The 26,553-nt window shown below is 35.7% G+C and overlaps 2 long non-coding RNA genes across 2 annotated transcripts in view; one reads left to right on the forward strand and one right to left on the reverse strand.

Moving 5' to 3' along the window:
• The window catches only part of LOC105681036, a 52,536-nt gene extending 33,504 nt beyond the window's left edge, over positions 1-19,032 (reverse strand). The window contains exon 1 of the long non-coding RNA XR_004462138.1: positions 18,724-19,032. This is a non-coding gene — a long non-coding RNA (uncharacterized LOC105681036). The remainder of the gene's footprint in view (positions 1-18,723) is intronic.
• A 70-nt stretch (positions 19,033-19,102) lies between these two features.
• LOC105681042 lies at positions 19,103-23,656 on the forward strand. Its single transcript, XR_001102432.3, has 8 exons — positions 19,103-19,349; positions 19,935-20,146; positions 20,269-20,424; positions 20,574-20,788; positions 21,347-21,524; positions 21,588-21,899; positions 22,471-22,602; positions 23,092-23,656. It is a non-coding gene; the product is annotated as an uncharacterized LOC105681042 (long non-coding RNA).
• The last annotated feature ends 2,897 nt before the right edge of the window (positions 23,657-26,553 follow it).

Here is a 26,553-nt window from a genome sequence, read left to right on the forward strand (position 1 = left end):
CGATATTCCCGTGTCCTTAGACACACCCGCCCCTTGCTTTCATCAGACACAGTATCATCAGTAAGACTCACTTATTCTGTATCCTTAGAATAGTCAACATATCCTTACCCATCTCTATCCTTATAACACTCGCGTACTTAACGTATCAGTGTAATTAAGTTTTACATAACGTGGTTGGGGTGAATTGTGATTTATGTTAATTCAGTGTGTATTTCGTTGTGATTGCTGAATTCGTAATAAAGTTTAACTAAAATAAAATTAATAGTTATGTTACGACTCAGCTATTTTATTTCATTATCCAACCCGCAAGTTTACGTGACACTTACGTCGTACGTTTTATTTTCAACCGTTGGAGGTCAAGAGGTACGAACTGTTGTTTCGAAATATATTATATATATTCCAGTAATGTTCGGACACTCTTTAAAAAGGAATTTAAATCTCTTTTAAAATCAAACCAAACGATTCGAGCTTTTTTGAGAAGTTAGAAGTTTATCAGGTGAAAATTATAAAATAATTTTTGACAAAATTGCGATTAGTCGGAATCGTGGAGGAAAGAGTAAAGATCGTTTTCTACAACTCTTCGTATTTGGGCCTGTAATGAAAATTTGTACGACACATTTTGAAGATTTATGTTACTGGTGTGCATGCTAAAAATTTGATCGAATTCGGTTAAAAATGGCAAAAGTCGCAGTTTTTCACGATTTTCTGAAATTGAATCTAAAATTTAAAGATTCTTGAACCTTCGAATGCCCGTTGCTTGCTTCCGCATCAATCGATTTCGATAAAATTTGAAGTTTAATTTAGTACATTACTTATTTTCGCGTACAGTCTCTTTCCGACGTATTTCCTCACCAATCACACGATAAGATATAATAGCACTTGCAATGATATTTGTAAAAAAATCACCGACGTTGGTGTTCCTACTTAATGGTGGCTAATTATAGTGATCACACTTTAATTGTATATCTGATGGAATATTTGGAATTTAACAAAATAACGCCAGATCTACGTGGCTGCGCTTCATCTGATAGATTCGACGCGGCCCATAAATATTAACACTACATTTATACTTATCGTCGAAACGTCGATAATCCATCGATAGTGATTAACAGTACATACGTCCAGTCTGGAAGCGGATACGGTGTAATGAACCATAACGCTTCGGTGAAGATAGGGGAGAGCGATTGAGGGGTTTCATCGAAAAAATATCGCCGTGAAAATGCGGCTTGACCTATTGGAGACGAAAGGTCGAAGATCATCATAATCGTATATTTATAAGTATCGTAACCAACGGAAATTTTTTATTCGCCCCGTGTCTTGGATAGTCACACAACTCGATTATAACGCACTAGGATCTTTGCATATTTAGAATCGCCACTGATTCATAAATTGTACATAGCCTACTTTTATATTCGATCTACGAATTTTAAATAATTTCTTGCTGCTAGATTCCATCTATATTAATAAACGCAAAAATGGCAACAAATAGCTATTTCTTTGGAGATTTTATTTTCCAAGAAAGTCCTGCAAATTTATTGGTTAGGCCAATACTATCGTAAATCTAAGAATCTGGAAGACTAACGTCACTGTAAAACGCCTACCAATTAAGTGGCGAAAATTTCAAAACGAAAGGAAGCATCACAATATTCCAGGCAAGCTCAGAACGATTCTAAATAAAAAGGACGAAATAGAATGTCTCTTATAGTTTCTGAAAGACACAAACCTTTCCCAAATAATCTAACCGTAGAAAATATTCACTACAACTTATACGTGCTATAGGTATATTAATATCTTTGTAATATATAATTATATATATACACACACACTAATACCATGTAGATATGTACATATATATGACCAAACAGCGAAAGTATTATAAACAGCATATTAGTCTAATATAATATTTCATTTGCTTATTTATGAGTTTATTTTGAGGTTTATTATCCGTTAACATAATATATAAATAACATAATAATAAAGTTACTAGCGACCAGCAAAATCGATTCATATTTCGTGGTTACATGTTTCCAAGATTAGATGATATTCAGTTACATGGAACCTAGTAGGCTTATCCGTTTAATAAAAAGTGTATCGCGTCATGAACGTTTTCAGAGACGTTCAGGATAGACTTCATGTCGGCTTTAATGTTGCGGCTATGTATTCCTTTCAAATGAAAATTTACTACAGTCCAGTAAAATGTATTACATGGTTGTTGGTGATGCACAAGATTCAGTATTCTGCAAGCAGTTGTTTTCTTAATGAGTGATCATGCATTAGTCTAGAATGGTCGGTATGAATGCGGGTTCTAACATTGTGTAAGCCTATGAGATACGATTTTAAACAACTGTAGTCGCTAATAATTCTCAGAGGTAGATTTATAAATAAATTAATTGAATTTTTAAAAAACGTTGTCAATATATATATATTTTATACATCGTATGTATTATACTTACGGAGAAGGTTGGTACAATTACAAGATTCGTATAAGTTCATGGTATATACACCATCGTTAAAAAATATGCAAACATTTGCACATAGTGAAATAACGCTACACGAACAAATATTAGGTCAAGCTATACTGAAATATTCTATGAATTATATGCGCGAATATCCCTTTCACGAATGATTAATCTTCAAAACCCGCTATGTACTTGTTTCTGACAAGGTATATTTCAATTAAAGAATAAGTCGAACTACCATGATTTTATTCTTTACAAGTATCATAGGTACATATTATTAAAACGCAGCGCGTATAAGCTAGATTTTAGCTGGAAGCGATATAGCGAGGTCGTAAATCAAAATGTTAAACGGTGACATCGATTGATCCAGCCGCAGTCATGGCCGTACGCATCCGTGAACAGAGTTGCCAGGAAATTCTTTGCCATCGACCTACTTCAAAGAATAAAATAGTTCCGATTGTGAGCTGACGTCGTACGATCCTGAACAAGGCTCGAGCTCGGCTTCTCTATTTCTCCTGAAGTGTTTCGACTTACACGTTTTGATTATCACACGCGTAAACTTTAATACCTGACCGATTTTACGACCTCGTATCGCTTTCAGCTAACTATACGTACATAGTGACGCGACTAAATGAATTTTTCAAGGCTAACATGCAATATTTAAAAATAGTATTTTGTAATTGTCAAAGCTCGCGAAATTATTTCGTCGTTTCGTCTTCGGATATTTCAATTTTTAAATACGTAATACGTTAGGATTTGTGTGAATTTTCTAAAGTCGCAGCAATGCTTCAAACATTAATGCAATTATTGGTATTTCAATAGTAGATATGTATGAGTATATACATTGTTGATAGTAAAATGCATTATTACTGTTTTCACTTTAGTAAATATTTATATTTATATTCTAGCTATCTTATAAAATGAGAGTAGCTGCTGCTCCGATTTAACTAATTCATCACTAATCTGCATATATTGTCAAGGTCAAGGTATTAATACACAGGAAAATAATAGATTGATTCAGAAATGGTGACACGGAAATTCTAATTCTATTTCATATTTGTTACATTGTAATAAAGGTCGATCAACTTAAAATATATTAGCATTCTAAATTTTACTTTTCTTTAAATAACATTACAATTTTCCGTTAAGTATATCTACTGTAGTTTCATTCAGTGGTAGGATTCAGCCGGTTTGCACCGGTTCTGTAGATCCGTTTCCTAAAAGTTTCGTACTTTCGCCGAACCGGTTGTTAAAATGATACTTGTAATCGTATTTACCTGGCTGTTTCATAAAATTTTCATTATAAGTTTGTTGTTTTCATTTCTGTAGTTGCCGCTGAGGTTGCGACTTGGTGATACCACTACACTTTGGCGTCTAACTACATATATGAAATAATAAACTATTTTTTCGTCGGTAGCGCGCCGAACCGGTTGTTAAAGTATTTAAATCCCGCCACTGGTTTTATTCGCTGTTGCCTATGCAAAGATAGAGTCAGAAGCTAATACGATGTCAATTAGGCGTTACGAGGGAGGTAGTCGTTCCCTTATTTAGAAGTACAGTTAGTATTTGCAATTCCTTCCTCCTTTTCCTCCGCATTTCATACGGCAATTCCACGTTTTTATATCGTTAAACGTAGACGTGGTCTATATTTGACACTTCAGAGGTGTAATTTCTCTTTTCCTTATATATATACGATTAATTAATTGGAAATGTAACTTGGAGTGTTTTCTGAAGAAGGAACTGTTTCCAATTTTTTCGGACTTCATCGTCACGCGGCAAGATTCGCCATTAGAGTGTTCTAACGGTTTTTGTAGTGAGTCATGCTTTATGACTATAACACGCCAGAGATTCGATTCTATACGCGCTACATAATTTAGCTCTTCCTTGCAGCAGTGGCGGAAAAACTTCGATTTAGTTACACTGATCGAAAGTTGCTTCTTTATTGACAGCGATAAATTTATAATCGACACTCGATGACTACACGTTTATTTCGAAGATTATTTAATTACGGCATAAGAGTATATCAAAAGTATAAAAGCATAAAAGCATATCTTGTAGGAAATCTAGGACTAGTTAATATTGTTCTTATAAATTATAGGCTTGCTATATATAAATAACAATTGAAATTCTCGGTAATATATTTGACGATACAATACCCATAATGGAAACAGGCTCGTAAATAGTACAAGCATTGACAAAGAGCGTTCTTCAAACCAAGCAAAGTTTAAGGAAGAAGCAAGTAGAAGTTTGCGGAATTTGCAAAGTTCTCAAGGATTTGCAGTTTACTTTGAATTGAAATACATACAACTTTCGTCCTACTTCCCTCCTTTTAAATTCTAAAGAATCGTAGTTAATATATCATACTTACGTTATCGTCTTCGGCAAATTTGAGATAACGTAATTTGTAAACATAACTTGTGGCGCAATTTGCAGAGAAATTGCGGATTTAAAATTACGATTACGACCGTACGTATATTACAGTTATTGAAATATCTTACATTTAATATTTCGAAATATATTATCACAATTCCACGTACTGAGAATCATTTCGCTCGAAGATTAATGAAACTGAGAACCACAGAAACTATAGAACTGGCCAAGGAAATTGTGCAGTGAAGTAGAATCGAGTGTAATTATTTTTCTATAATTTACATTTATTTAAATATCTTACATTTAATATTGCGAAATGAATTTTCGCCATTCCACACACTGAATTATTTCACCCGTAGAATGATCAAACTAAGAAATATACAAACTCTACTGTTGCCCAAGGAAACTGTGCAGTGAAGTAGAATCGAATGTAATTATTTTTCTATAATTTACATTTACCTAAATATACTACATTTAATATCTCGATACATGTTTTCGCGATTCCGCGTATTGAGAGTTATTTCACACGAAGATTAATGAAAGTAAGGAACACACAAACTGTAGACCTGTCTAGGCGAATGGACTACGGATTTTTATGCAATGTACAGAGAGTTGAAAGTAAAAAGACACAAAGAACGCACACAATAGCCACGTATAAAATATCCAAAGTATAGTACTCTTTGTAATATCTAACAGGTAGAACAATATTCTACTTAGATCTCATTGTTTCAATAGTATCTACGAGAATATGAAGTTGCGTAACAATCCGCAGTCTATTAATAAAACTAAGAAACATAGAAACTGCAGAACTGTCCAAACTGTCCAAGTGTATGTATTTATTTAACACCTGATTTACAAGAAAGTACATAGATAATAATTACAAGAGCTTCACTGGCACACCACCTATCCGGGTGTACCTCACAACACTTCAGTATGTGTACTTCCGAAAGAAATACCCAAGTGTATATAACTTTATAGTGATTAGTGCATTAGCATAGAGTGTAATTATTTTTCGATAGATCACGTTTATGTAAATATCTTAGATTCCATATCACGAAACATATTTTCACAATTCCACCTGCTGAGAATTATTTCATACGGAGATTGATGAAACTAAAGAACACACGAACTGTACAATTGCCTAGGGAAATTATGCAGTGACGTAGAGTGCAGTGTAATTATTTTTCGATAAATTAGTGAGGGCCATTTAATGCGTCCCGTATTCCAATTATCGATCTGCCGTGATTTTAATATGAAAGGATGCGTACCATGCGATGAATGGAACACGCTTGGCTGTTCTACGTTTACGTAACCCTTGTAACGCTGTTCGATTCATTCATATGCTAATGGAAATTAATGCGTTCTGTTCCTAATGCTCACGCACTTCTCTGCTGAGTACGTACATCATCGATGTTTCGATGTTTCTCGACCTACATACATATAGTCTTTGGGCTAAGTCGAAGTCGTAGGTTTGACAGGTGTAAACGCAGTGCATCATCCTGTCGAATGTACGACGCGATGCGATTTCCAGAATTTGCTAGATGAGAGCTTCGAGTTTTGGTATTTGAATATTAATGCGTGTTATGCAAACTCGCGCGCCGCTGCTGCGTGCTTCACATACGCTTTTATGAAATATTAATGAAGCTTGTCTACGTGTCCTGTTTGTTTGTCTTCCAAGTGCGTCTCTGTATTTTCGCACTTTTATGCGGAAATTATGTACACGAGCTTGCAAGAAACACGATTGCTATTGCGAGCCGTTTAAATAGAAAGTTTTATCAGAGGATTCCGCTCGACCATCTTCCTTATTGTGTTCATACAAATTTTCTTCCAATCAATTTCACAGGGTTTAGTTTGATCTGCTTTTCTCTGCCAGGTAGTTGAATTAATTTCGTCACTAAGACTTAATCGTTAACACGTGCGTTTGTAAATCGTTTCACTTCACACTATCAACGCTATCGAAAGGAATCATTCGTATGATTAAAGATGTGACGTAAGCGACGATTAAATTAAAGAAAAAAAAATTGAAATTACGCAAACATGACGAAGCCCGGTAACAGATAGCAGAATGCGATCAGGTTTACGTGACAGCGGCTGTCATAGTGTTAATTAGCTTTCAAACAGAATCAACTGCGACGATAAGTCACCAACACACCGTTTACTTTTTGCTACCGTATAAATTCTATTCATCGTTTGCATACTTTGAAACGTATTCGAATAGCAGCAGTTTTTGTGAATAAGTATATTTGGCTCGCTATTGAGCGCACAATAAATCAAAACCCTAACAAGTATGCTGTATATCATCGTTTTAACAATTCAAGATTCTGACTCAAAAATAGCCTTCTTCGATTTTTTTACGATCTTGCTGTAAACTTTACCAACATCACACCTGGCTGTTTGTGCGTTTCGAAAAGGACACTCGATATACAAAAGAAGAAGACACTCGATAAAAAAGAAGTCGAAAATATAGAATAACATTTTTTTTAATTTCTTTTTTTTTTTTTTAATTTTTCCATCGAGACAACGATCTACAGTGAGATCCATTATAACGAGAAGTGATAAAGTGCACGCGTACCGAGCGAAAATTCAAAGTCGATTTTCTCGAAAACAAAGCCTTAAACGAAAAATTTTTATTCTATATTTTCGACTTCTTTTTACGCGTAGAATCACCCCCTTTCCGCTTGTACCACCAGTTACCAACCACCCTGTATATACACGTGTACCGCTTGAAACGAATATTCATATTTATGCGTAATTACATGAGCAAAGGTTTTGTTCGTGTACTTGAAATTGATACACATTGCGGTAGAATGTATAATAAATCGGTCGCGTTCAAACGCTCTCTTTTTCCGCGATTCTCACCAACTTATGGATAGTAATTGCTTCCAGAAACTGTTTGTATTTACCGCGATAAATCCAATTTTAGATGTACCTTTGAAACAAGGGTTACCGAAGATTCCTACCGTACTTCGCATAAATCTCAATTTCTGCTGGAATTCAACATCGATGGTAACCGGCACAGTGGATCGTATAAGCTGCGGGTTCCTACTCACTTCGATTGTCAATTGCTATTGATCAAATACTCTTCTTCTCAAGCCTTCCCGACATTTGCTCGAGTTCTCGGTTCTTCTTCTGTCAGAAAATTCGATATCGTATCCGTCGCTACTTTTTGTTTGTCTTTAAACGCTCGGTTCGTCTTCCCTTGTTTAATGAACAATCTGCAGTCTCAAAAAGTTCCTCCACGGTATTGACTTTTGAAGTTTTCTTTCAAACTGTAATATTTCTTTTAGAGTTCCGTTAGATCAGATCAAGGATTCCAAGGATTTGTGAAATTATCCTTTCCCTCCGTGAGTTTAAATATATGTTTAATATACGTACATATTTATATTTGTAGAGTAGCGGATAATATTTATTTAACATTGATATGTTTTCATAATTTTATTCTCTTCTCACTCATTTTAAACTCTCCATGTTTTACACGCGCTTTCGCTTGCTTTCACTTTATTGACTCTGTTATAATTGCAGCAAGTGGAATTCAAACAAATTTGCACTGATGTCAAATAAATACCTTGCTTTATACGCATTTTCGCTTACTTTCAATTTATCCACTCTGTTGGCCAATTAATTAGCGTAATTAGGCTAAATAGTATTCAAATACGCATTGATATCAAACAAATTTCTTTCGACATAAATGTGACAAAATTAATGATATTCTTATCGTATACTCTTCCTCCTAACTTGTAATTTTACGTTTACACAGATAAAATCGACCCATGTGTATCAAGCGAGCAACTACTTTATGATAATGCCAAGTGCTACGACGACTAAACCGATAATAAAATGTACTTTACGAACAAGTTTTTGTAACGTAGAGTAAACTCGGCTTAGTGCGCGATACTGCTTATTCCTAGGAGCTTTTTCATTCGTTCGAGACAGGAGGTAGCTAGATCTAGCTTAGTTACACAAAAAAGCTAATAGACAGTGTTGGCCTTCCAGTTCATGCTACAGAAAACAAATTAGTCAGTCGAAGTTAGTATGATGGAATGGGAGAGAGTGTTTTTGTTCCAGCAGAGTGTTATTCGTGCTAATCGTGTACGATGACTGTTTTTATGTTATACACGCCCTGAAAGGCAAATAGAGCATTAAAAATAGTCGTAACTGATGACATCTCAACAGGACTTCATTTTACAATTACGGTATATATTACTTTGTTTGTAAAAAGTAACTTAGTTTCTTATCTGTTGAACATCTAGACCTGTTTCTATTCTTCAACTATTTCAGACAATCTGAAAGTGGTTATGAAAAATAACTTTCTCATATCTTAGGTACGCGATTGTATCTCATTCTATTGACTATCGAGAAAACGTGTTATTATTTGATAACAACACATTTCCAGCGTTCCTCGAAGAAGAGTATGCGCTACGCAAACATTGGCATTCTCGAGAGATATTCACTGCTTTCAGTTTATCTGCGATATTTCTGGAATCTTGTGGAAGATTTCTAACGTGATTAGGATGGATATACAATTGTTTTTGGAAGCTTAAGATGCGGGTATAGCCAAGATCATTCGTGTAGGCTCTAATGACAGTGATTTCGGAAGACAGACGAATATTATGCTTGTTAACTTCTTCTTCAGTAATACGATGCAGTAATACAATCAGAAAACACACGTTGCGTTGGGAAGAATAATACGTTTCGCCTTGGAGATTAGAGAACCAACCTCCAGAGCATGTTGATCAATATTGACATTTGTGTGCGAATCGCTAAGCTTGTCTACGTTTTCTTTGCTCTTTAAATATAAACACACACGGCCGTGAGAAATTCTTGACACGAACCTGATGTTCTTCGGCTCGATCATTTGTCCTATTGCCACTGTATACTTTAAATGAAGTTGGTACATCCAAATGCGAATTTTTACAAAATAAACGACATTCGTTTGTCCACGTTTGCCCCATCAAACTTCGTTTACCCACCTTTTAAAGGAAAAATCATTAGGTCTTCTTTAAATTTGGCAATAATTTTTTTTTTGTTTGAAGGGTGGACAAACGAAAGTTCTGGGTAAACAAACGCGGAAAAATCGTGGACAAACGAGGACAAATCGTGGACAAACGAACGCCGTTTGGTTTTAGTAAAAAATTCGCATTTGGGGCTGCCAACCTCACCCAGCCTGAATCGCTGTAACTTCCATAGAGTCAAGAACAATAGCCTGTTCTCTAGTGGGAAATCGCGTCTGTTGCGCTACCTGAGCATATGACATTGTGAATGAGGTTTTTCTGTATCGTTGAACATATGACGAACGAAATACCAACTTTATAAACTCTTTGGAAACGGAAACACTAGCCACGATCGAATATCACGAGTATCGCCACGTTTGATCCAGATGAACTCTCTACTTCCATTGCAAATGTTAGAAAGATAAAAGCAAGTTCGCGGCAATTCTCATATAGTTGTTATTCATTTTGAATTGCGCGCCGAATATAGCCTACTGTTTTTGCTTTCTTCGTCTTCTTGTTCTGGACGTCCCGTGCAGTTATGGAGAGTTCGATGCAAGCGCGCACATCTGCCTAAGCACCCATTACCTTTTTGTGCAATAAAGAAATATCGATAAATCTTCACGGAAAGAGAGTCACTTGCAATTTCGACGATCTTTTGATGTATTGTCAAGGTCATCAGTCTTGCGTCACCAAAATGTACCAAGCATATTCTATTGGAATGCGAGACACTGCAGATCTCAAGGCGAGTGTGTACAATACAACCAGCCACTGTTTTGATAACAATTTTCTAATTCGCCAAAGTTACTTTATTTTAATCATGCTAATCAACTTGATTCTAAATTGATCCTAATTGACACTAATGTGAATTAACTCGAAATGTACTAACCCAAGTAGTAACGTGAAGTTAAGTTAGCCTTTGGAAGCTACCGTTAGCTTTTGGAAGAAAGCCCTTGGCGACTATTTTAAGCACCTTAAGAACCAAACTCTTGTTCGAAAATTTGTTCGAAAATTAAGACCAGTTTTATGAAAAAAGAATACACATTTGTTATTTGGTTGGTTAACAAGTTGCTGAAGTGCAACGTTGCTCGTGTGCAACATCAAGCGTGAAGAGGTTAATTACACCACTACTCAAGCTCAACCAGAATCGAGAAATATTGCAATTAACTTTTTTTAGGAAAAAAAGCAGTTTCTTCAACTTCTCGACGATGCTGAACCGCTGATTAATTATCTTCCCCCATCTTGGTTAATTTTAGCGGGCTCGCGCAGTTTCCAGCAATTCTAACTGAGAAGTTGCGAAACACGCGTGCAGCTTTAACCAACGACTGCCAGGAAATGGATCGAGTATTGGTACCGCGTTTTTCTGTATTATCTTCCCTCTCAAAAGAAGAACAGAGATAAACCGACGAATAAGAGAAGGATGATAGGATAGATTGAAAGACACAGAGTTTAAAAGGCCTTTTACGAGCATCGATCGAGTAAAAAGCCGATCTACCACTATTACGCTCCATCGAAACTTAATCGGTGTTCCTCTGCTCGATCAATGAATGCAAATCGGTCTTACATTTTCTCTTTGTCTTCTGCATTTTCCTTTTTCCGAGTTCTTTGCTTTGGACAGCTTACAACTTTATCAAATATATTTTTTCCTTGGCGAATGGGTTATCATTTTACAAAGAATGGTTTGATGTCGTCGACAACTATATTGGACTCAGATGCAAATGTCAAGTAAACTTTGAAATTTATTTAATAGAATATATCACTGTTTTTGTTTATGAGATAATATCGATACCATTGTTTAAAACGTTAACTCTTTGGAATTGAGATATCAGTGGCAAGCAATCTCCAAAAACAAACTATTTATTTAACAAAACATATTGTTGTGTTTATTCATAAGAATATTGTTTATAAGATTGACTGTTTGCTGCTATTAATGATATTTGCCTGGCAACAAACACGTACATGAAAAATAGTTTGTTTCTTATACACAACATTTTAACTATTCTGATAATTTTGTACTTTTTATTAGACGTTATACACATTATTAACAGAGACACGGAGTTTAAATTACTTTACTCCATATCTTCCTCTTATATATTGCTACACTTTGCTTTTACGTGTACGTATCAAACTGTTCAAATGGTGTTCGATATTTTATACGACATTTATCGCTTATTTCTTATCTACAACGAAATGCATCGAGTATATTGCTTAAGATCTAAGTGCAGATAAATAAATAGAAAATAGAAAACCTAAAGTAATTGAGATTTATAGCCTAATAGAATTGATCAGAAAATATAAAGCTCGTAAAATGTTCGCGTTATAAAATATTACGCTAAACTATTCTTAGAAGTACATACTTTATCGATGTCTTCCTTCTTTTTCTTATTTTTTTTTTTTACAACCGATATAGTTGAAGTTCAAAGGTTTACTTACTTTTGAAAAATTTACCATGGAATGTGAAATTCTTTAGAAGCTGATATATTCGTTTATCTTTTTTAACGATAATCGTAATTTATACTTTTACTAGATGGCAGATCGACGTGTTGCAGATATTCTTTAGAAAGCTGCTTTTACACAGCTCATTAATCCTGTGCCCGGCCGTAAAGGTCTTGTACACCTAGGTACTCGTGTTCCCAGAAAGCTTGTTTACCGCGGATTCTTATCTGCGAAGGAAACGCAGGGTTTAACGGAGCATGTATAACGTTTTTCCTCAATACGTCCGACGTTTCTTTCTCAGCCAGCCCTGTGTAATCCATACTAAGCCTTCGTGTAGCAGTTCTATGTAAGGGTATATTGGGAAAATATTCCAGGAATGTTAAACGCGCGATTAAAAGTTCAAAGGAGAATGTACTTCACCTCTACACCTGCCCAAACAGGTAAAAGCTTTAAATTTAAAAAATTCCTTGAAGATGTTATTTATGTTGTGTGCGAAAAATTCATTCGAACTGATTTTACTTTGAACGATGTTGAATGTCGTTGGGTGACGATTTGGAAGATCATCTCTGACGAGTATAATGGTTCTCCGTAGAATTCGATCGCGAAAAGACATAAATCTTCCGCACGAAATAATCAATTTGCGAGTTAGTGATTTCTGTTCGAACGAAAAAAAACCTTGTTTGTAAATGAATCGCATCGTCAATTATATTGCATAAACAATCGTGTTTTTTTCTGTATCTATATCGTGCATTTTCTTGCTCGGTCTTATCCGAATGAAAACTCTTGTTATTTTATCATCGCATGATTAGCGCTATCATCCTTCCAAAACTTTTGATCGAACGATTGTTCGACTCTAAGTTGATGAAACTCAGCCGCGCGAACACAGTGTTAACTCCTTCCCCTACTTTGGCGAGTCAGACTCGCGATGAAGATTTTGGCCCAAACATAAACATCGCGAGTCTGACTCGCGACCAGATTCTTGGGCCAAACGTAAACACAACAAGCCGAGCTCGCGGATTGTTTTTTTGCCCGTTACGATCGTCACTGAATGTTAGTTTCTACATTTCGGTTCCTATTGCGACTGTTTACCAGCATCAGTCTAGTCTGTTTAGCGCGCGTCGATGTCTACCGATTGGGCCCGAGTTTTGTCGAACTAAATGGCACGGGAAGGGGATAAACTCTTCATTTGTCTTCAAAAGAGATGCTAGGAGTTAATTTGCGAAGCAAGAAAAAGCTATTTTGCTTTAACCGGAGAAGACGAGGTAAGCGTTCAGACGACGAATATTATTGTCAATATTTAAGTTATTCAACATTATATTGACAATATATATATATTGATCGTCTAGACGACTTCTTACGTACGATAATGTTGAAAACCTTAAATATTGACAATAATATTGATCGTCTGAGCGCTCCTTTATCGTCTCATTTGCGCAATGGCATTCTTATTTGGAAATTGGATATTCTTTTAAACGTCGTCTTATTTCTGTTACAAACGAATTATATTCGTCAGAATGGAAAAGAACATAGTTGAAATTTATCTGCTTTTATTAATTGTCAATTTCTGTCGACATTTTGTGTAGGCACAAAGGGACGAAAATATGATCCTTCGCTATCGTTCGTTGTTTATGAAGACGAATATAAAACACAACGATGAAAATTACCTGAATCACTGAATGTTAGTTTCTACATTTCGGTTCCTATTGCGACTGTTTACCAGCATCAGTCTAGTCTGTTTAGCGCGCGTCGATGTCTACCGATTGGGCCCGAGTTTTGTCGAACTAAATGGCACGGGAAGGGGATAAACTCTTCATTTGTCTTCAAAAGAGATGCTAGGAGTTAATTTGCGAAGCAAGAAAAAGCTATTTTGCTTTAACCGGAGAAGACGAGGTAAGCGTTCAGACGACGAATATTATTGTCAATATTTAAGTTATTCAACATTATATTGACAATATATATATATTGATCGTCTAGACGACTTCTTACGTACGATAATGTTGAAAACCTTAAATATTGACAATAATATTGATCGTCTGAGCGCTCCTTTATCGTCTCATTTGCGCAATGGCATTCTTATTTGGAAATTGGATATTCTTTTAAACGTCGTCTTATTTCTGTTACAAACGAATTATATTCGTCAGAATGGAAAAGAACATAGTTGAAATTTATCTGCTTTTATTAATTGTCAATTTCTGTCGACATTTTGTGTAGGCACAAAGGGACGAAAATATGATCCTTCGCTATCGTTCGTTGTTTATGAAGACGAATATAAAACACAACGATGAAAATTACCTGAATCACTGAATGTTAGTTTCTACATTTCGGTTCGTATTGCAACTGTTTACAAACATCAGTCTGGTCTGTTTAGTGCGCGTCGATGTCTACCGATTGGGCCCGAGTTTTGTCGAACTAAGTTTTGTCGAACGGGAAGGGGTTAAACAAGATGAAGTGACTTCTAGTCGCTGAAGCAGCGACAGCCGATTCTTCTATTTCTTGTTGAACGACCTGGTCATTTCCGACTATAGTTTCCCTAATGTAAACAGGATTTTACGAAGCACTGTAACAAAATCTGTGCAACGAAATCTTCAATTGCCGCAGTCAGTCGTAACTACTATTTCTGGTTGACCAATCTGGTCATTTCAATTGTAATTGCCTAATGCAAACGTTTTAATGTAATACGAAAGTCTATGACAGTATTTTCTCGCGAAGTTAACTTGCTAAATGGAAAATATCAGTTAACTCGTCACTCAATTGTCAATCTCAGGAAATAATTTCAAATTCTTTCAAGAACTTCATAATTCATCTTATCTTTATCTTCCGCGTGTCATTTAATCTTCATTAAAGACAATTTACGTCAGTTTTACCATCGCGAGGATTAAAATCTAAGCGAAATTGATCTGCCTTTACTGACTTGTAATTCCACGATTATATCAGTTTCTCGTTACAAGAAAACTTTAACAATTAATTTAATAAAAATACATGGTAAAACACGAATCACTGCGCGGTTAATAATTGTCATCGCTACCACGTTACATGAATGGCAGAGTTTCCACTTATTCGCTCTTTTCCTCGTGTCGCGCATTGTCGCGCAAATTGTCGCGCATTTGTACGAAATTTAAAAGCGCGAAAATGCACGGAAAGCGTATGCAATCTACAAAAGTATACAAAGTGCCTAATGTATACTAATCGTTATAGTATCTAAGGGACGAAACAAATTTCTGTTGCAATTCTATTTTTTGAATTACGTTCACGCAAGACTAAGTTCGCATAAAAATTTGCGTTCATGATTCTACTCATAATTCTCGAATTTTTCGTATTTGATGCGAAAGCGGAACGTATAGTCTCGCTGTTGCTACACGTGATATTCGTACTGCGTGGGCGAATACAACGGCGACACGGAATTTGCACATTGCACATGCGATGAATTCGTCGTTTGACACTCCGCCTGCAATCTGCTGGCGACACTGTCCGTAATTACGTTATATGTCCTCGGCTTACAATAACGATCGTTGATGCGTGGGTTCGACCAACGACCAAGCGTAACGGTAAAGAGATTCATGTCGAATACGTTTCACTTAGCTCCTATTCGTTTCCTCGATCGTCCTCCTGGTGCAGCGTTCCTAACGCAAAGTTACGCTCTTCCGCTACCATCTCTCGTTACTGCGCGGCTTTACGGACGCCATTGTGTCGACTTTAACCAACGAAGCGTCGTAAACCATGGATTTGTGTCTCAGCTATGTCGTATTAGATCACGATCGAATAGTCACCTGCTGTTTTCCGATAGCAACGTATTAGAAACTAAAATTTTCATGTTTCGAAGGAAATTAAATTCGCTGTGTTTTTTTGACCCAGTTGCGTTCCTTTTACGTTAGAAAGTATCTCAAGTTTGAACAATTTATGGAAAAATCGTTGTTATAAAGAATATATAATATGTATATGTGGAGGGGATAGAAAATCTGCAGGTTATTCCAAGCTAGTAATTCTAAGAATTACATCAAATTCTCTATGTAAGAAACTATGACGTAAGGAAGATACTAAAAATCCCAACAGTGGAAGATACTCAGAAGTTGGAAGATGCTTCAAAACGCATCAACATAGGATGTAAAACCGCACGAATCAACTTATCAAGAGTTGTTACTCAAGTTTACTTGAAAGGCTCTGATACGACCGTTCGCGGAGAGACGCGGTCGCTAGGAAAACGCGTCAGCGAGAGGCGTAAATTCTCGCTACGATTCTGTTAATCGACGCCGCGAAATAGTCGTTCCCCTGTTTCGATTAAGATAACAGAGGTGGTTCAATGAATGTAACACTGCATTAACAGGTTAACATAAAGTAATCTATTTGATAATAATATGATGAACACGCCACAAATTGTTTTACAATGAATATGGTAAATATATTACAGAAAGTTGACTCGACTTTACGATATCTCTCAATGAATTCGTTAGACTATATGATTTTGATTTTGCTCGTCAGACCTCTCGATGTGTAACATTTGACTCGTCAGAAAGGACTGATTGCCTTCCGATCATTTCTTTGTCTTCTTTGGAAGACGACTCCCACTATGCTCGGGTCACGCCACCGCTCGCGCTTATGATCACGTATGCCACCTTCTTGTGTGGGAAACGTAACGGACAAAAATCGACGTTTCTAGAGCTCGCTGCTTGGCGACAATTATGCGCTCGTCTATACATTGTATATGATCCGTCGGGCAGATAAGACGATCTGCCTGCGACACTGTAAGACCGCGAGCGACGGTTAGAAAATACAGACTGTGGTAAGCCTCGTGGCGTAACGGGCTCAAAACACCCTTTAGATTTACTTGCATCTAATAATTGAATAATTGCTTTGATACAACGTTATCTTTTAGTCTAGTGATTATTGATAAATGTATTATAGGATCTTTTTATATTTATTTAGAATGGATTAAATAGGAAACGGTGGTTATTTAACGTGAACTAAATACAGTAATGTGCTGTAACTAAAGCAATTAAATAGTTAATTTACCTCTCGTCACCACAGTTCTAACACTCTTTCACACGGACCACCCTCCTCGACAACGCTGACAACACTCTTTGACTTCTCAACTAACTACTGACTGTATTGATTCATCTTTCTCCCTTATGTATCCCTTTGTCCTTTCTCATAACCCCACCACGTACGTGTTCCGCAACCGTCCGTGATCATGGTCACGTAGGCCTTTTTTTCGCGTAACTATTCGACTGAAGGAACGACGATACATTGATAGGCCTGCCGGTATTTAGGCTTTCTGGCAACATTGTTTATGGTTAATCCGATATTTCATAGGCCATTTGTCCACGATACTACAATATCGAGATCCGCAAGTTATTTTAAACGACTACCATAAGATAAATGTAAGAGACTGTAAGTATACAATTAGGAACATTTGATAAAGAACGTCTATAAAAGAGGAAGAAAAGAATTGGATGCATCGTTTCTTGTTTCAATTGTGTATTGTATATCTTCCCCAAATTCAGATTAGAGCAAAATTGAAATATAAAAGTTGTCGGATCGTAGGAGGGTCAGAGGTGAATTATTATTGTTTGATCAGACATGATCGATGTCGTCTGTTTTCAGATCTCGCACATACGTTGCATGGGCGATCGAGTTGTAGCGAAGCTTTTTCCTTTTTATAGTATTTTTCTTTCTATTGTACTTATCGACGTCGAACATGCGTTATGAATCCATTAACGTGTAATGTGTCACGTAAGATTAATGATAAAAAAGGAGTAGCTGAGCAATAACTTAACTTGACCGTGCTTTTCTAATTTTGTAGGCTTTTATTCACGAAAATGATTAAGTATAATATTACAATGAAGTAGCGAAGTTGAAATAGTTGCTCAAATCACGGCCAAATTGTATACAAGACACAAAAATTAAGTCTAAAGACTAAAACTAGTCTCGTGGTCAAATGCTTGCAGTTTTTATATGTTGCGTTTGTAAGTGTTGAGGGGCAAGGGGATTGTCCTACGTAATGGGAAAAATGTAATGTTGGGCCATGTGCAAAGGTCACGTCAAAACCTAACGGTTCACTGCCAGTGGAATGGCGTGGATTTGGGTATGGTCATTGTCATAAATGCTTAGTTAGTAATTATATTATTTCTAAATTTTTTCTTAGCAGTTGTCTATCGTTACTCGTTTTACAAATTATATTAGAATCAATCTTGAAACTCGTGATAATGTAATATTATTGAAAACTCAAGCTACAGATATTTAAAATAGTCAAGAAATATTTTAAAAAGACTTTTACTTAAAATACTCGATTTACTCGATTTAAAATAATCGCGTACGAGATTAGAGAATTTAGAACAGAGATAGAAAGATTTTATCTTTCAACTTGAAAATTGAAATATTCTGCACGATTCAAGTACAATATCAAATGGCAATTTTTAAACAATTAATCTGTTGTTCAGATAATTTGTATGAGATACAAAAAATAATATACTTACGTATAAATCCGGTCGAAAACGAAGCAGTCTTCCAATAAAGAAACGTCAGTGTAAATACAGCATATGTAGTATAAGTTTCACATTGACACAGTACAGTGATCTTGCATGCGAAAAATGAATGCACTACACGAAAACAATAAATTAAATCGACTTGTTCGAGCAAAATATGATTTCACAAACGATCTCACTGAAGAAATTCGATAGCACATAAATAAAAAACGTAATTGTAAACACAGCAAAGGATTAATACAATCAACGATTTTACTTATTCGATTTCGCGTCAGTCGTCAGCGATGCACGACAACTCAGTTCTATAGCGACTGAAACTCGTGGTAAGAAATTCGGCGAAGAACAATAAACACGAGCCCGATTCGTATTACGTACGTCGTTCGAACTAAACGTAAACAAGACGAGCGTAGTTCGTCGTTCAGTTGTCCTCGATATTTCCTTTAGTTGCGTGTTATTCTTCGTTACGTGCGCACGTGTTATAATTCCCTAAAACTATTAAACAACCCTTATACCTATCGTGTCAGTGAAAAGAAAATCTAATATCGATGATAGCAGTGTGAAGTGTGTTATTATTGCGGACAGTGATTCGGCAGATCCTTCTGATAATAATAGTGATGGTAAGTATATTGTGTTTCGTTGTTTCAAAAAATATCACACAGTCGAGGATTACTAATTTTCTACGAGTTTTCTCAAAACGTTATTAATTTAAACTAAGTATTAATTTACAAATACAAATTAATTTACTGATACATTATGGACTTCCAAATAATACGCCATTTTTGTTCACTGATGAATCGATTATAACACATAATCGATTATTTCACAGTTCCTTTCGTTGCGCCGAAATATACATGCCATAAAACGCATAATCGAGACAGAAGATATTGTAAAATATATTTCGAAACATCTGAAAACGTGCATGTACTGTAAATTTTAACCCTAAACACTCCGACTTTTAATTGTGAATATCGACCGGTAACTCTAACTTATTCTCATCATACTTCAACTTGCAAATTTTTAAGTGTCAGATTTTAAATGCTACAATGACGTGCAAATAGTAATATTAAAGTCATTCAAAACAATCTTTATTCATCTCAGAAGTAATATAATTTTGATTATGATATTTATATTAGTCATAATTGAGTAATGTGTGGAATTTTTTGAAACATTCATTGGGATTCAAACCGGGTTTGCGTTTACAGGTCTCACAGTACTTACTGAGGATTATTATTTTTTATTTGTAAACAATTACCGACCCAATATACACAATAACGACCCACAATAACGACCCAAAAATACATTTGGAGTAAAGCGCCTCACATTGGTGGTACTTCAGAGGTATACTTGGAGTAGAGCGCCGCACATCGGTGGTGCTTGAGAGATACATTTGGAGCGTTGGGGGTTAGATTGACAGGTACAGTGATTTTATTACTTATTTTTTATATTGTTTATTACTTATATAAGTTATATTATTTATTTCACGTGGAATATCAATGAATTACGAAAATAATAGATTAAATCGATTACTTTCTCCAGTAAAGTATGATTTTATAAACAATCTCGGTGAAGAAATTGAATAGCGCGTAAATAGCGGAAATATTCTGTTACGATCGAGATTGTCGTAACAGCTGTGTTATGAACGTGTTCGAATGGCAATAGGAAAATGGACGCGTGTATCCGTTTTCCCTTTAGGTACGTAGCTTCGTATCACAGTCATCAAGGTATTACAGCGTTCTTGAAATAACAGTGTAAGATCTATCTAAAGTGGTGGAACCGTCACACGCTTTTCATCGTGACCGATGATACTGGTTCGCTTAACGACGATCATTGTGTTACTTTAGGCTCGAGATGGGAGGATATCTAAATTGGAGGTTTAAGGAATAAACTTCGAAGAAAAATGTAGACGGCTTGCCAGAGAATTTTTTTTGCGGCTAATAATATATCTACATGTACGGACACTAGCGGGCTATATTATGGGCTGTTTTTTCCTGTACTGATATGCTTTAAGAGCGTATTTCAGAACTGATGGTTCGTAGAAATCTATGTTTTTTTTAAAGTAAGCATTTATTAATAGAATTACCTTAAATAATTAATATTTTGAATATAAGATTGAATAGAAATGTGGATTGAAGCGAGAAGAAAATTCTTGTCCAAGATAAAGTGAAATAGAATATATTTTGAGATTACCTGCTTTATAAATAATTTACGAATACATAACCTCATAGCGAGAAATCTTTTTCATTTATTTATTTCAAGCATTATTTCATTATTTTGCTATGTTCTCGACGTTTAAAATTTCTCGGAAAAAGATAGTTTAAATCGATTTAGAACGATCAGTGAAAATAATGAAAGTAATGAAAATATACCTATACTTCTTTTTGCAAAAATCAAATCATCTCATTCTCGCGTAGAAACACATTCGGGTAACATGTTCGTGAATAGTCGACGACATTTTTCAATTAAATATTTTTATCCCTAAAATATTGACAAAAGTAATAGATATGTACCTGCATCGTTATGCTTGCAAAAGATGTAATACCGAATTGCAAGGCTTACTTAGATCAGCCTGTATAATCAAATAAAAGTTTACACACATTTCTAAATAAAATTTCAGTAATGTTTCCAAGAAGGGAAAAGATTTGAATACACTTGTATCGTATTGGACACAGTAGCAAAGTCGAGGTGTACTGGCTGTTTCCCTTTAGCCATATAACATTCGCACCACTGTTATCACCGTATTACAGGTTTTACGAAATAACAGCTCAAGACTCGCGTAATGCACGTGAACATCGGTAAGTTTTCACTCCCACTCGATGTCCCGAGGTAACTTAACGGTAATCGTTTTACATTTTCAGGCCCAACGGCCGACGAACGATTCAAGGAGAACTAGTATTTCATTGATAACTCACCCCGTGTCCCGACCTTTACGACCACCACACTGTACGTACACTGTTGCACGCGCATACCCGCCAGGCAACGTCCAATGATTTGTGTATCGACAGTCGTCAGTATTAATGCCATTTGTGTGCAATTATGTTAGTTATTATGTCAAACAACCTACCTTTTGCGGCTCGTTTCAACACGTTTTCAGCATTACGGCATTGCGACTTGAAAACGACGCCAGATACCCGATGAAATAGCTCACGGCCAACAACACGATTGCGTTGGTGGGTAGATCAAATTATAAATTAGAACGCGCGGAATCTATTAAGGAAGCGTTCGATGAGCATTTCGAAGCGATTTATATTCAGAAAAGTTACGAAGCGATAGATGGAATCTCTTTCATGCTGTAATTCCTTCTACGTGTATTAATTAATGAAGTTATGGTAATGCTTCACGATTTCACCGGTATCTTCGATTTCTTTTTTAAGCTGCTACATATGAAAGAGTATTTTAAAGAGATAAAATATCGTTGAAAAAAATTCTTAGAATAGTTTTTTTTTTGGATACCTTTTTACCTTTACCTTTTTAAATAGTCCTATGCAATATATTGTAATTTGAAAAAAAAATCGGAGATACTGATCAAATTCTAAAACATCACCGAAATTATTTATATTTTGATAATGGTAGTTTTCTCTTTAGACTTCTTATAAGTACACTATCTACGCAAGTTTGTATTTTTATGAACTGTATTTCAAAAATAGAATTTAATATTTGTTTTTGCATTCTATGTGCATTCTGTGCATATGTGCAAAAGTAAATTGCGAGTAAATAACTTAAAGGTTTAATTTATTTTAGGGTTCCAGATCGGAATTAGAAGTTTGATTTCCTTTTTCTAAATCGCAACCATTACTTCCACATCTTAAAACAAGAAGACACGATGTTTCCTTTTCCATTTTGAGAATTGATCTTCATAAATTAGAGACAAAGGTAAATAAAGTTTTTGAATCATCGCTATACCTTTAAGGACCGTAAAAAGAAATATGCTTCAAAAAATAGTATTATTTAAGAATACATGTAACCACTAAAATGTTAGTTAAATCTTAATTGTTAAGGAATCGTAACTCATGGAATTTGGTATTGAAACAGCGGTTTATAGCTTCTTGTTTAGAGCATTTATCATTGTTAATACACCTTTAAAAAATATTTACGTTTTCACAAATTATAAGAAATATTCAACGTTAGAAGAATTTCCTAATTGGCACAATAATTGTCACGACAGAAAAATTTAATACTGTTATCGCTATCAAAATACAGTTTAATTGGCAATTAAGCATTCTTGTTTACAAAACCGATATACGCCAAAGTATACGCCAAATCATGCTTAATAGTGATTTATGGAACGCTAGTTGCCCGCCCGCATCCTCTTTCTTTTTATAACAATTTATGTTTATTACCCTCTGTTTGAACATTCTTCAGATGTTGTTGAAGTCCATGGAATTCGACTCAATGGGGACACACCTTAACGTTACATCGTATCCAATAATCGAATATCACCATCGACAGCGATACATTGGTATTTATACCATTCACGTTTCCATTTCATCATCACTTAATTATTGGAGTTACTTGATCGTGCTTGCCATACCGGTTGAAATAGTATTGAGAAGTAACGCTAGATAACGCGCCTCTATTGATTTGTCAGTTGGGATAATGGATTTCAATGCATAACACAGAATCCCATGGAACGCGAGCGTGTGGTTGCCAGCCACAGATTAATACGGCTATCGCGGAACGACAGGTATTCCATATGTATCTGGTATTTCGTAAATGTTAATATAACTTGATCGTATCCCGATGCGAATGTAAATGCGCCGGACATGGTGCAGTCTCTTAACCCTTAAATGCATACTGTCTCTATTTGGCATATTTAAATGGCCTTTGTTATATAGGTAACGTGTAATACTTATTGCATGGTGTTTTCGAATGTATTTATTACTATTTTTATACTATTAATATGTTCATAATGCAGAAAGAAATTTAAAAAGTAACAGTTAAAAATTATTTTTGTATGACTTTGCAATATTGGCAATTTTCTATATTTTATATTTAAGAGGAGTCATGCATTTAAGGGTTCAAATTTCGCATAAAATGACAATTTGACAATTTGAAAGATCGGTCATTTTATGATACAATTTCGTGTGATTGCGATATAAAGGAACGAAGTTTTCGATGAATTCGACGTCGTTCATTTCAACAAGTTAAAAAGGAAGCGAACGGGGTAACGTATGTCTGGGGAATTACGTTATAACGAGATTAATAGTTAACGGCTTTCTGATCACAAAACATTCGATTTGTATTACAAATGTGAGTTACACGATCGGAATGTCGATTCCATGAAGTTGTTTCATTCTTGTCAACGAAGGGTTGGACTGAGTATCCGTTTTCGCTGTAACGCGGAACAGGAAGGCAACATTCTAATTATAGTATTAAATATCCTAAGATATGTAAAACGCTTTCGCATATCGCTCGAGTATCGTATCAAATTATACCTCAGAATTACTGTATTAACGGTAATTAATTGTCTATGGCGGTTATACGTTTAATGGGGTACGTGACCATCGTCTACGTCTTATTCTCATCCACTCGTGTGCAGGTTTTGCGTTATAAACGCATTAAAGCCTATTAAAATTATTGAATGAAGTAAGTTAACGTACCATAAGGAACAAGGAAGGAACGTAATTCAAAGCTTGCACGTTGATCATTCACCTCCGTGTTTCATCACAACTATGCTTCAGGAGACATATTTGTTACTTTTCGGCTTTTTGTCGCGTTTTTAGTACATCGTATTTTGTTCTGAAAATTCCAATTCATTTCTACAGTCTTTTCCGGTCCACCTGTAGAATCACAAATACAGCCGGGGATAAAGATAAGTAAGTAGGTAGTGGAAGTAGGTGTTAATGAAGTTTAATCGGATTAGTACTAGTGTTATATACTTCAGCTTTATTTTTGTTGCAGATTATTTGGCAAATAATTGAAATTGTGAGCGGTTTATTTAGCAAATAATACATGCAATAGCGGTTTATTCAACAAATAATACATGCAATAGCGGTTTATGCAGAAAATAATAAGCGATACACGAGATATAATTAACAAAGAAAACAAGGCCAATACAACCTAGAACTTATGCGTAACGTGTGACAGTAATATGCTGTTGAAGAACATGCTCGGCCACCCAACTGGTTATGAAAAAGGAAATGACCAACTCAACGAAATACACCTTACATCAGCGTTCGACTTCTTACCGCTATTATACTATTTGTCATAAACTATTTATTTACCGTAGAAACTACTTATTATACATATATGCGTATATCTATTACGCGTACGATGGCTGAAATTTTCTTTAGAGAAATTAATATTTTTGTGTAAACAAGTCGTATTTCACTTAGCCTCATCGATATCTATTTCTATTTTGTCTCCGACTGTATGCCATCCAGCCATGAAAGACACCTAATTGTCGATATCTCAGCTCTCTCGCCGATTTCAATGATCGTGGAAGAGAATATTTATAGAATTTGAATAGAATTTGAGTAGAATAGTTGTAGAAATTAACGTTTTGAACTACTTTTTCCTGTACACACAACCGCTGCTCGGCCTTAGTTTTCGAAATGTTGCAAAAAGCAATTGACGCTGCATTGAATTCTGACAAAATATATATAACAATACGTATAAAATATAAATATAATATGGATAAAATATCATCTATCCCGCGTTTAAAAGAAGATACGCTACTAATGTCTCTATCTGTGACGATGAGTAACACAACCACAAGCATGGCCGTCACGTTTGCCGCCTCGTTCAAGCTTCGTCTATACAAACTACAAACAAAGGATAAGAATTAGGTTTGAGTTAGGCTTAGGGTTCTCAGACGATTCCCTTAATTCGAGGATAGCACGATGTTACATTACCCCTTCTGACACTTTACAGCTACGTGGCTTGTCTGAGACGTGACATGAATTTCTTCTTACTTCTGTGCGTCGTGTCGACAACATTGATCCTCTCCCTGCACTTGTCTACAGTATGAGACCCGATGTCAGTGATCCACTAACTATACTATATTATCTACTACTACAGAGATTTTTTTCTTTAATTCCCTTAATCTGGTGACACTGGTTAGACGTTAGACAGTAAGACAATATCGAGGTATACGCTGGCACGGATGCACAGCTATAAGCAGATCTCGCTGTAGTGGTACCGACAGTTTCTTGCGAATATTTCGAAGACTAAGGCCGAGCGGCGGTTGTAGAGAACAATGTTGTTCAGAAAGTTAATTTCCACGAGGTATTAACAAATCATCGAAATTGGTGAGGTGGGTGTAAGTAAGGTTGGCATTTATGAAACAATTAGTCTAGGATATAGAGCATCAAAAACATGGACCTTTCCGCCTGAGACCTTTTTAGATTATGTACGATATCCTAAGTTGAAAGCTTCTGTGAATTATTGACTGTAACTGAATAGCACTACGTCTGCATTTCGATCGTTTCTAGAAGGACAAATGCATATAGAATGCTATCCAGTATATTAACCATATTAGTAGAGAAGCCACGTATACCAGATCATCGCACGCAACGCACACGTAGCGTGATAACGAATGATCGGTGGAGTTTGATCGTTTGGACAGCAAATGAGCATGGGAATCCCAGATCTCTAGAGAAAATCCCCTGGACATTTGTTGACGCCTTAAAAATTAGAACAAATTCTGGGAAATTCGGACTGATGACAACCTCAGATGGGCGAGATATTGATATCTAACAAATCAAAATTTCGTATTCCCAAGTTGGTCTTCAATTTCATGCAAACAGTCTAGGCTTATAGCTCTTAGATTATATATAGACAACTATCCGTAGAGGACTAATAGAATACGCTTTCAAAAAAATA

This window comes from Bombus impatiens, unplaced genomic scaffold (assembly GCF_000188095.3).
Source record: "Bombus impatiens unplaced genomic scaffold, BIMP_2.2 scf_0034, whole genome shotgun sequence".
Lineage (NCBI taxonomy): Eukaryota > Metazoa > Arthropoda > Insecta > Hymenoptera > Apidae > Bombus > Bombus impatiens.